Consider the following 10,051-nt stretch of genomic DNA (forward strand, 5'->3'; position numbering starts at 1 on the left):
CTGAGAAGTAATGACAAGATGCCACTGTGGAATTCATTCTTGGTTTACCAAGAACATAGAAAGGGCATGATTTAATATGTAGTTGTTGACAAATTTTCAAAAATGGCAAATTTCATTCCTTGCAAGAAGACTAGTGATGATGTTCATGTGGTAGAGCTTTTTTATTTAGAAAAGTGATGAGACTACATGGTCTTTGAAAGAGCATATTTTATGATCAAGATAACAAGTTTATTGGTTATTTTTGGTCTACATTATGGAAGAAATTGAAGAAATGTTTTAGGATTTATTCATTGCATTGTCCACAAACTTATGGAAAAATAGAGGTGTTGAATTGGAGTTTAGGAAATTTACTAAGATGTTTGGTTGAGGATTAGTGAAAATTCTAGGATCTAATTTTAACACAAGAAGAATTTACATACAATAATTATGTCAAGAGGAGAACTACAAAATTTCCATCATAGACTATAAATGGGAGAAGTTTGAGAAATGCTTCTAAATTGAGGCCGTTGGATACAGGAGAGATAAGTAGTGTTGAAGCAGAAGATATTGTTGAACATTTGAAAAACATCCATGAGCGGGTGAGGAAGCACATTACAAGGATGAATATACAATATAAGGCTAAGTAAAATTAGAAAATAAGGTATAAGGAATTGGTGACTTGATATGAAGTCATGGTTCATTTGAGGGAGGAGTGATTTCCAATGGGTACATGTAATAAGTTGAAAATGAAGAGTTTTGTACCATGCAAAATCTTGAAAAGACATGATTCAAGAAATTTCTATAAAGTAGAGTTACTAACTTAACTAAATATTTTTCTTGTATTCAACATTTTTTATTTGACAAAATATGATGAAGGATGTGATAGAGATGAATTTGAAAATGCACAATAGAGTATTCTACCATCTATTTCATTTATGAAGGAGATTGAGGAGATATTAGATAGTCATGTTGGAAGAAGGAGAAGGAATGGAACGTATGAAGTATATCTAGATAAATGGAAAGGAAGACTAGAGGAGAACTCATAAAGGCTATCATATGAGGAGATTGATCATCTTGGTTTCCTCTTACTCCTTTATATGTGATAGCGTAACTTCTAAAATTACCCTGTGTGTCTGATGTAGGAGCATCCTAGGTGTAAGCGTGATCTTGCATCACCCAAAAATACTTATACTTCCAATTTTCTAGTTTTGTATTTCCAACAATGATTATTCCTTTGTAGAGTTTCTATTTGTGGGATCTTTCTAATTTTTGTAAGTTGATATATTGTTATTGACATCAAACCTTGTTGATGAGACAATTTCTACTTGAGTCAAGTTCCATATCAAGATGATTGATGAATAGGATTTGAGAAGAAGAGATAACAAGAGGACATAGTAGAAAGTTTGAGTTATGTGGCATTACAATAGGAACTTGATCAATTAGACTTTGGCAAGATAATGTGTTGATTAATAATAACACTAATTAGAGAATATATTTGTGTTGAATCATATAAGAGATTATAAGTGAAGAACAAATACTTTTACATTACTGAGATTCAATGAAAAAGATTAAGGAACTTGTAGTTCAAGTCAAGCTATGTTAGTGTCAACTGATTGAATAGTAGAAGATGAGAACATTCAATGTCAACTAAGCACTAGTAAAGATAGAGTAATAGAGAAGCTAGATCATGTGCTAGTAAAAAGAGTAAGCAAAGATAGTGTGAGATGGGAAAGAAATTTTTGTGATGATTGAGGTTGAGGAACACAATGTTGGTCAAGTGACAATATTTAAATAGTTTGTGAAGGACTTGAGATTCCTAGCTAACATAGTTGAATTATTAGAACATTTAAAACATGTTGAAGGTAAGGATTGATGAGATAGAAAATTTAATACAAGGTAAACTATGTTTGAGCATTTCTATGCATGGATTAAAAGAGAAGCTTTGAGAAGTTTCTAGAAGAGGAAGGAGGAATAAAAAATGGAAGGATTCAAATATTTTGGCCTAATCCTAAGATCAAAAATGGTGTTTAAGAAGAAAAAGATCAAGATACCTATTTAAGGAGGCATAAGGATTAACCTCAAAGAGGTTAGCATACTTGAAAATTTTGCAGCAGCAGTTGATTCTACTAATTGGCCAACTTGAGTAGAAGTCTAAAGAATGAAATGTTGAGGAGAAGAGTGATTTCTTGAAGGGTTTCCAAGGGAATCAGCAATGGACATGATAATGGAGGCTAGTTAATGAATCACCTATTGAACCAAATTATTATTTGTATTCACAGAGTGATTTGTATTTATTTAGAGCTATGACTATCACCTATTATACTCTATTATCATAATAATAGATACCAGAGAGGAAGAAAAAGAGGGAAAGGATCTAGTAGAGGAGATTTTTGTGAATAATATTTTTCACAAGGGAGAATAAGGACAAAGGGAATTTGAGTGTCTGCACTACCAAGGAAGGATTGATAGAAGTTTTTAAGGCTAGGCTAGAGTTATGCATCTTGATGAAGATTCCAAATCTTCACATTTAAAACAAAGAGGAGAAGTCCTATTTAACAGAAGAGTCTTCCCGAGTGGTGAGAATGAACCTAATCAAAGGAAGGATCTTCTTTTACACTAGGTTCAAATGTGAATATAGTGCTTAATATAATATGAGGTTGGTTGGCCTTAAGGGTAGGGGCTTAGAATCTATAACCTTCTTGGGTAGTGAAAACTACCTATATAAGGAAGGCTAGTAGGTTATCTAGGGAAATTCTGGATGATAAACATAGATATTTCTTGTAGACTATTGTAAGGAAAGCTCTCATGTAGGTTTCCATATCATAATTCTGTAATGGTACATTTGTGGTCATAATAAGAAGCCCATTTTTTTTCTATCATTTTGTGTTATTTATTTGTTTCTCTTGTGTGTTATGGATTTAAGGCAAGTACCCTTTATTGATACCTTGGTGCTCATTTCATCTCTTCAAATGTTATGTGACACATTATTCTCAAATGTCATAGCTCTAGTTGCTTCACAAATAGATCTATCTCTCCTCTTTCCTATCTCATTCTATTGTAGTATCTTAGTGTCTAAATTTTTTCTTTCAATTCCATTATTCTCACAAAATATGTTAAAATCATTTGAAATGAATTATCCTCCTATATCTGATCTTAATTTTTTTTCTCTTCAATCTAGATTTATTATCTACTCTACTCTTGAATAAGTTTAATTTATTATAGTATTTATACTTCTCTCTAAGAAATTCTACCCACATCATTCTTGTAAAATCATTAATGAAAAGCATAAAGTACCTTTCCCCATAGAATTCTTTAACTCTTTTAGGACCGCTCAAATCTATGTGTAAAATATCCATCTTTAGTGATTTTCTAATTAGCTTTCTTGGAAATGAACTCTTATTCTATTTTTCCATCACGTGTTCTTTTCAAATCATGTTTGAAGGTTTCACAATCTTAGGCAAATCTCTTACTATATATATAGTACTTATCTTCACAATTTTATCAAAGTTAAAGTCACCAAATCTCTTCTGCCATAACCAACTATCATCAACTTTTTCTAATAAACATGTAATCTAAGTAGGATTCGATTTAAAAGCATTACCTATATTCCTTGTACCTATGCCAATCAATTTACCATTTTTTTCTTTGATCAAAAAAGTATTCTCTAAGAATTTTAATTGATAACCCTTATCAACAAGTTATTCAACACTCAAAATATTATATTTAAATTTATGAACAAAGTAGACATTCTCAGTATTAGATATCCCATCAAGAGTAATAGACAAGTTTCCATTAATAGGACAAGGTGCATTATTTCCAACACTAACCTACTCCTCCATCATAACTTTTAAACTCAACAAATTTATTCATATCTCCTATTATATGATGAGATAATCCAATATGATTTTTTTCACTACATGTGACACTAAATCTTTCTCATATTTGACTTATTTTTCAAGTTTTTTTTTAGTTTTTTTCTCTAATAATAATAAATCCAATTTTATCATTCTCATTCTCACTCTTTAAGAAATCTATCATCTTAAAATAAAATTTATCTTCTTCATCTATAAAGAAGCAATCTTTTATAATCTTTGACTTAGAAGTCTTCTTATAGATTTCTTTTCTTTTATCTTTTAGGACATGAGATCAAGAATGAACAAGTTCTTTGCATGTCCAACAAACAAAATATCTTACCTTGAGCTTCACTTCCAACAAGTAATGCAAGTTCTTCAAAATTCTTCTTGTCTTCTTCTTTGTTGGGTTCTCACTCTCTAGCATGATGTCCAATTGTCCTCACACTTATAGTTAATTTATCTTTTTCCTTTTTTACACTAAAATCCATCTCTATTTTAGTTGCTCCTTGATTCAGTTCCAATCTATTTTTCAGTTTGTTGAGACTTTCCAAGTCATGTTACTTTGTTAAAATTGGGTATAATAGGATTATTCTCACTAATAGTTTGTACATTTTTCTCATGAGGATGCAGAAAAGATTTCATAATCATCCACACAACATCATCTTTTAATGTGAAAACTCCATCAAAACTCTTAATACCACTATAAAACATATCTTTCCAATGATAAGGTTTAAATTTATTTAAAAATTCATCTCCTTCAAATAGACTTTGTAGTTTAATCCAAATATCATGTGGAACTTGTAAGCCTTTTACCTCAACATATTCTAGTTCTAGAAGAGTTTATCATAATTCTTTGTTAGAATACATGTTGTAAATGAATAGTTCCTTCTTCTCTTGTGTACATGTTTCTAGATTTTTATATTCTACCATTGTGTTTCCTTTCCTTATGACCATCTAGTTAACAAATAATATCCATTTTAAGTTAGTCTTAATTTATCCTTCTAAACATCATACTTTTCTACATGAAATTTTGGACTTTCCTTATTGAATATATTCATTGATCTCATTAAGATTTTGATCTTTTCCTTTAAGGACCTAATGATTTGATACCAAATGTTAGAAAGAATATTTCACCAATATAACAGAGCGATAGTGGGGGTGAATTAGGTATGAAATTTATATAATATTTATAAAAACATAAACATATAACTAATAAACACAAAAACCACAAGATGATAACCATGCATAATAACACAAGATTTTTTATGTAGGAAAAATCTTGATCAGAGGGAAAAGCTTAGTGGGAATGATACTCGTACTAATATAGAAAGTTCCTTGTAAAATGATAAGACAGTATTAGGAGTCAACCAGATACAATCACTTGATACAATCCCTATTAGGAGACTTTAAATACCTACTATAAGCCTCTAACCTTGTTAACAATTGGTTTAATCCTATTAGGAGCTAATAATAAGTCAACTAAACCCACAATATAAATTGCTTTTGAACTATCTTCACTAAACAATTCTGAAGATAACATATCCAAGGGTGAACTAACTAATACAAAAACTTATCTTGGAAATAAAATTCTTTCAAAGTTATCAATGCATCAACAACATCATCCTCTTCTCCAATCTCATCAAGTTTGCATCCAAATCTTGCACACAGTAATGATCATACATTATAGTACATATGACTCACAATTACACTTACAACTAAGGAAAATGTCTTTCCTTTATACTAATTCCTAATAAAAATAATTAACTCATCCTTGAGGCTTCCTTGATGTATAGTTAATAATATAGGACCATTATAAGATATTACAATTAATTTCCACATACTACAATACATATTACATCAGTTTATAACACCAGTCAAACTGAGAGTGAACATAGGACATGTTACACTTTAGAGGTTTTCATAGAATGATCAACTAATTTTCTTCTACCTCAAGCACATAACCATGAATATCTCTCTAACCAAAGTAAAAGCCCAATGAAAAATATTTAACCTCATCAAGCAAAATTAACTCAAATATCAACATACTATTTGATGTGTACTACCATGTAACAAGTCTTCCATTAATTCTTTTATAAATAACTTGAATGTTTGTAATTATTTCCATGCACTTAGATACATAATAAGATGATATCCAAAAATATTCTACTAGCCCTACTAAACACAATTTTCCATCCTCTAACCTTGTTGAACAAAACTATTTCTATAACTTTAACTGATTTGGATCCAAATATCTAGTATGTTGATATTAATGAAAAACGAAGTCACGAACAGAAAACATAAGAGCTCAATCATATCTCCAAACATGTTAATGGACTCCCCAAAGGAGTACTCTTATAATTTATGCTAACACTAGTGCCTAGTTCCATAGTATAATAGGAATAAGGTTCTAGGCATCATATTCTTGTCCAAGAGGGTTGAAAAGAGGTTGAAAGAACCAATAATAACATAATCAATCATTGGGATGGGAAATGTCGATTGAATCTAAGGGCATGAGAATAAGATAACCCAAAGATATTCCAAACTAAACATGGGATTGTATAAAATTTATATTCATGACAATATATCTTGGATTGAAGGAGAGGAACTATAATTTCATATATGAGTCATCTACATTGAAGAAATAAGGGCCAATTTTTTACACCATCTCATTATCCTCAATTAAATCAAATTCAATGAAAAATATATGTGTAAAAATTATTTTATTTTTGTATACCTTATTTCCCAAACTAATAATATCTATGTGTAATGGTTGGAGATATTTGGAAATATTTTCATGAATCTACATATGATGGTGTGATTTCAAAAAAAATTATTTTCTTTTGCATATTGAACCACCCAAAATGAATCAAGTTGTATGGATTCCAAATAATATAGAAGAAAAATGGTTTTCTTCCTAAGGGGACTTAAGATATTAGGATAGCATAACATATGAATGAAAAGGGAGCTACCAAATTGATTTTTTGTTATGCAATAAGCTATGGTTTGGCACAAAGAAATTTTAGGTGCACACAAAAATTGAATATAGAGGAGAAAATAATTAAAACTACTATATATTCTTGAAATTAGAAGAAAATATTACTTTTTGTTATAATTTTGATTATATTTTAAATTGTTTGATTTTATACATTAATTTTCTTTAAATAAGAAAGAGTTTGAAGCCATATATTAAATATAAAAATAAGTACAACCCAACTCGTGAGGCACTAAGAGGACAGAGTTGGGTAATAATCCTTCAATTTTTCCTAATTTCAAAAAAAGGTATCTTCTAATCCACCTCCCACACAATTAATTTTACCACACTTTTTAAGAGTAACATCTCTTCTATTCTAAACTTGGAACACTTGTTTAGAAGCTAGTGTATGAGAGTGTGCCTTTTGCTTGCTTTCATTGTTTGAAAATAGGCCATAAGGCGAATCAATGCCTAAAGGCTAAAGAGGAAAAGAAGAAGGAAAAAACTTCTTCTAAATCCAAAACTTAGCAGGAATGGAAAAATGTTTGGAAATAGAAGGACAACAAGGATCTTGAGAATGAGGAGGTGATTGTGGAAATCCCTATAAAAGAAGCCAAGGTCTCAGATCTGGCTAATTTTCAAATAAAAGTGGTGGAGGGAAGAACAACTAGTGAAGAAAAAGAGCTCAATAAGGAGAGTATTAAACCATGTCCTAAAGGGGAAAGGGGTCATTTTGATACTTCCATTGAAGAACTTCATCAGACTTCTTTCGTGAAGAGGATAGGGAGGAGCAAAGAATGATAGATAAAGAGGAGATTGTGCTAGAAACTCAAGTGCCTCATGGAGCCAAGGAGGTTCCCTCATCAACTCTTGCAAATTATTCAACTTCCCATAGTTTGGGAACTAGGATTCAAGAATTGGTTAGAAATTCTTCCCCTAGATAGATTTCAAGAATGGACGCATGGCTTGAGAACTATTTAGATGAAAACAAGGGAACTTGGACCATGGTTAAGAAGAAGAAAAGTAGAGACCCTTTGCTGGTGTCACCAGTAGTAACTAGGTGCTAAGTGAAAGCTGATGTTTGGGTTAAATGGAAGACACCAAGTAGAAAGAATTTAATCCAAACCATTCAAGAAGAGGCTAGAAGGAATTTGGCTGATGGGAGCCAAAGTCCATCAAGGAGGTATGCTTTATCAAAAATAAATGAAGATAATTTCCTAGAATATAAGGCGCTAAGTGGAGCCCATAAATAGGAGGTAGTAGGGAATATGATTAGAGATCATAGACCTAATTTTATGTTGATCCAAGAAATTAAAATGAAGAAGGATCTCGTGGGTAAAATTTCCTTTAGTAATAGCATGGATGGAGAGGCCACCAATTCTAAGAAAGCATTTGAAGGTTGATCACACTCTTCAATAATAAGTAGTTCTCAGTCACAACCATTCATAATGAAGGTAATTCACTCTTATGTAAAGTTCTACATATTAATAGAAAAGATTCCTAGTTTCTTTTGAATGCGTATGCCCCTAACTCTAAGCAGGAAAGGAAGGCTTTTTGGCCCAAGCTTTGTCCTCTCATCGAGAAATGCAATCTTAATAAAGTTATAATAATGGGGGATTTCAATACTTCCCTTTCTAATGAGGAAAAATTTGGGGGTATGGCCCCAAACCTAGATAGCAAGTGGGATCTTTCTAATTTCATTAATAGTTTGGCTCTCCTAGACATTGATCTCTTTGGGGGGATTTTCACTTGGTCAAATAGGTGTATAGGGAGTGAATGTATCTGGGTCCACCTTGATAAGGCACTCATTTTTCTTGATTGGTTGAACTCTTTCTCTTGCAAGCTCTCCCTTCTCCCCAGAGTTAGGACTGATCACTCCCATATTTCCCTTTTGATAGCCCCTCTTGTAGCTAAGAAGAACTTTCCTTTTCATTTTGAAAAGATGTGGATATCCCATCTGGACTTGTTATCTAGGATCTCCTCTTAGTGGAACATTGAGGTGGAAGGGACTACTATGTTCATAGTTGCCAAGAAATTGAGAAATGTAAAATGCAGTATCAAAATCTCGAACAAGATGAATTTTGGTCATATTTTTAAGGCTAAGGAGGAGATTTCTAATCAGATTTGTACCATTTAGGACATAATTAAATAGCAAGGATACAATGAACATAATAGGGATATAGAGATGACAATTCTCTTTGATCTTAATAACATCATTAATAGAGGAGAGAATTTCTAGAAACAAAGATCCAGAATTAATTGGCTCAAAGAGGGATATCAAATTACTAGGTTTTTCCACCTCTCCATGCTTAAGCATAGAGAAAATAATAGGAACAAGTATCAAGAAGGGCCAGTCTCTTTTGACTAATGACAATGACATTTTTGCTAAGGCTGTAAATTTTTTCTTGAGTCTTCTTTTCTAGGATCCTAGGTTATCTAGGGAAGACCAAAAGGAAATTACTTCATCTCTACCTGATTTGATACAACCACAACATAATGCAATTTTGTGAGCAATACCAAATTGTTAGGAAGTAAAAAAAACTCTATTTTCTCTCCCTCCTGATAAAACCCCATGACTAGATCATTTTCTAGCTCTCTTCTTCCAAGTTTATTGGGAGGTAGTTAAGGTGTATGTTGTCAAGGTGGTGTAGGAATTCTTTGGGGCTAGGAATCTTTTGAAAGAGCTCAACTCTACCTTTTTGTTTCTTATCCCCAAAACTCTTGGGGTGGATACTATAGACCAATTCAAGTCCATTAGTCTTTGCAATTCATTCTATAAGATCATTTCAAAAGTTTTGATGACTAGAATCCTCGAGGTTCTTCCTTTGATCATTTCTCTATAGAAAATGGGCTTCATCCATAGCAGACAGATCCTAGATTCTATTATGTTGGTTCATGAAATCATTCATTCTTTGGAGGTTATGAAGATAGAGGGCCTTCTCCTCGTGTTGGATCTCTCCAAAGCCTGTGATCGGGTGGACTAGACCTTCCTAGGAATAGTTCTCCAGGCTTTTGGCTTTGACCATTAGATATGTAAACTCATTTCACCACTTGTTTCTATCTCTTTGCTTGCTATCATTATTAATAGAGCTCCATCTAATTTCTTTAAACCATTGAGAGGTTTAAGGCATGGAGATCCCCTTTCTCCCATCCTATTCATTATCATGGCTAAGTGTATAGGTAGATTGATTCAGACAAAAAGATAGGAAGGGTCCTTGAGAAGAATCAAGCCTTCTTCAGGGCATGT

The sequence above is a fragment of the Cupressus sempervirens genome, chromosome 4, assembly GCF_028749045.1.
Source record: "Cupressus sempervirens isolate cs-2001-9-10 chromosome 4, ASM2874904v1, whole genome shotgun sequence".
In the NCBI taxonomy this organism is placed as follows: domain Eukaryota; kingdom Viridiplantae; phylum Streptophyta; class Pinopsida; order Cupressales; family Cupressaceae; genus Cupressus; species Cupressus sempervirens.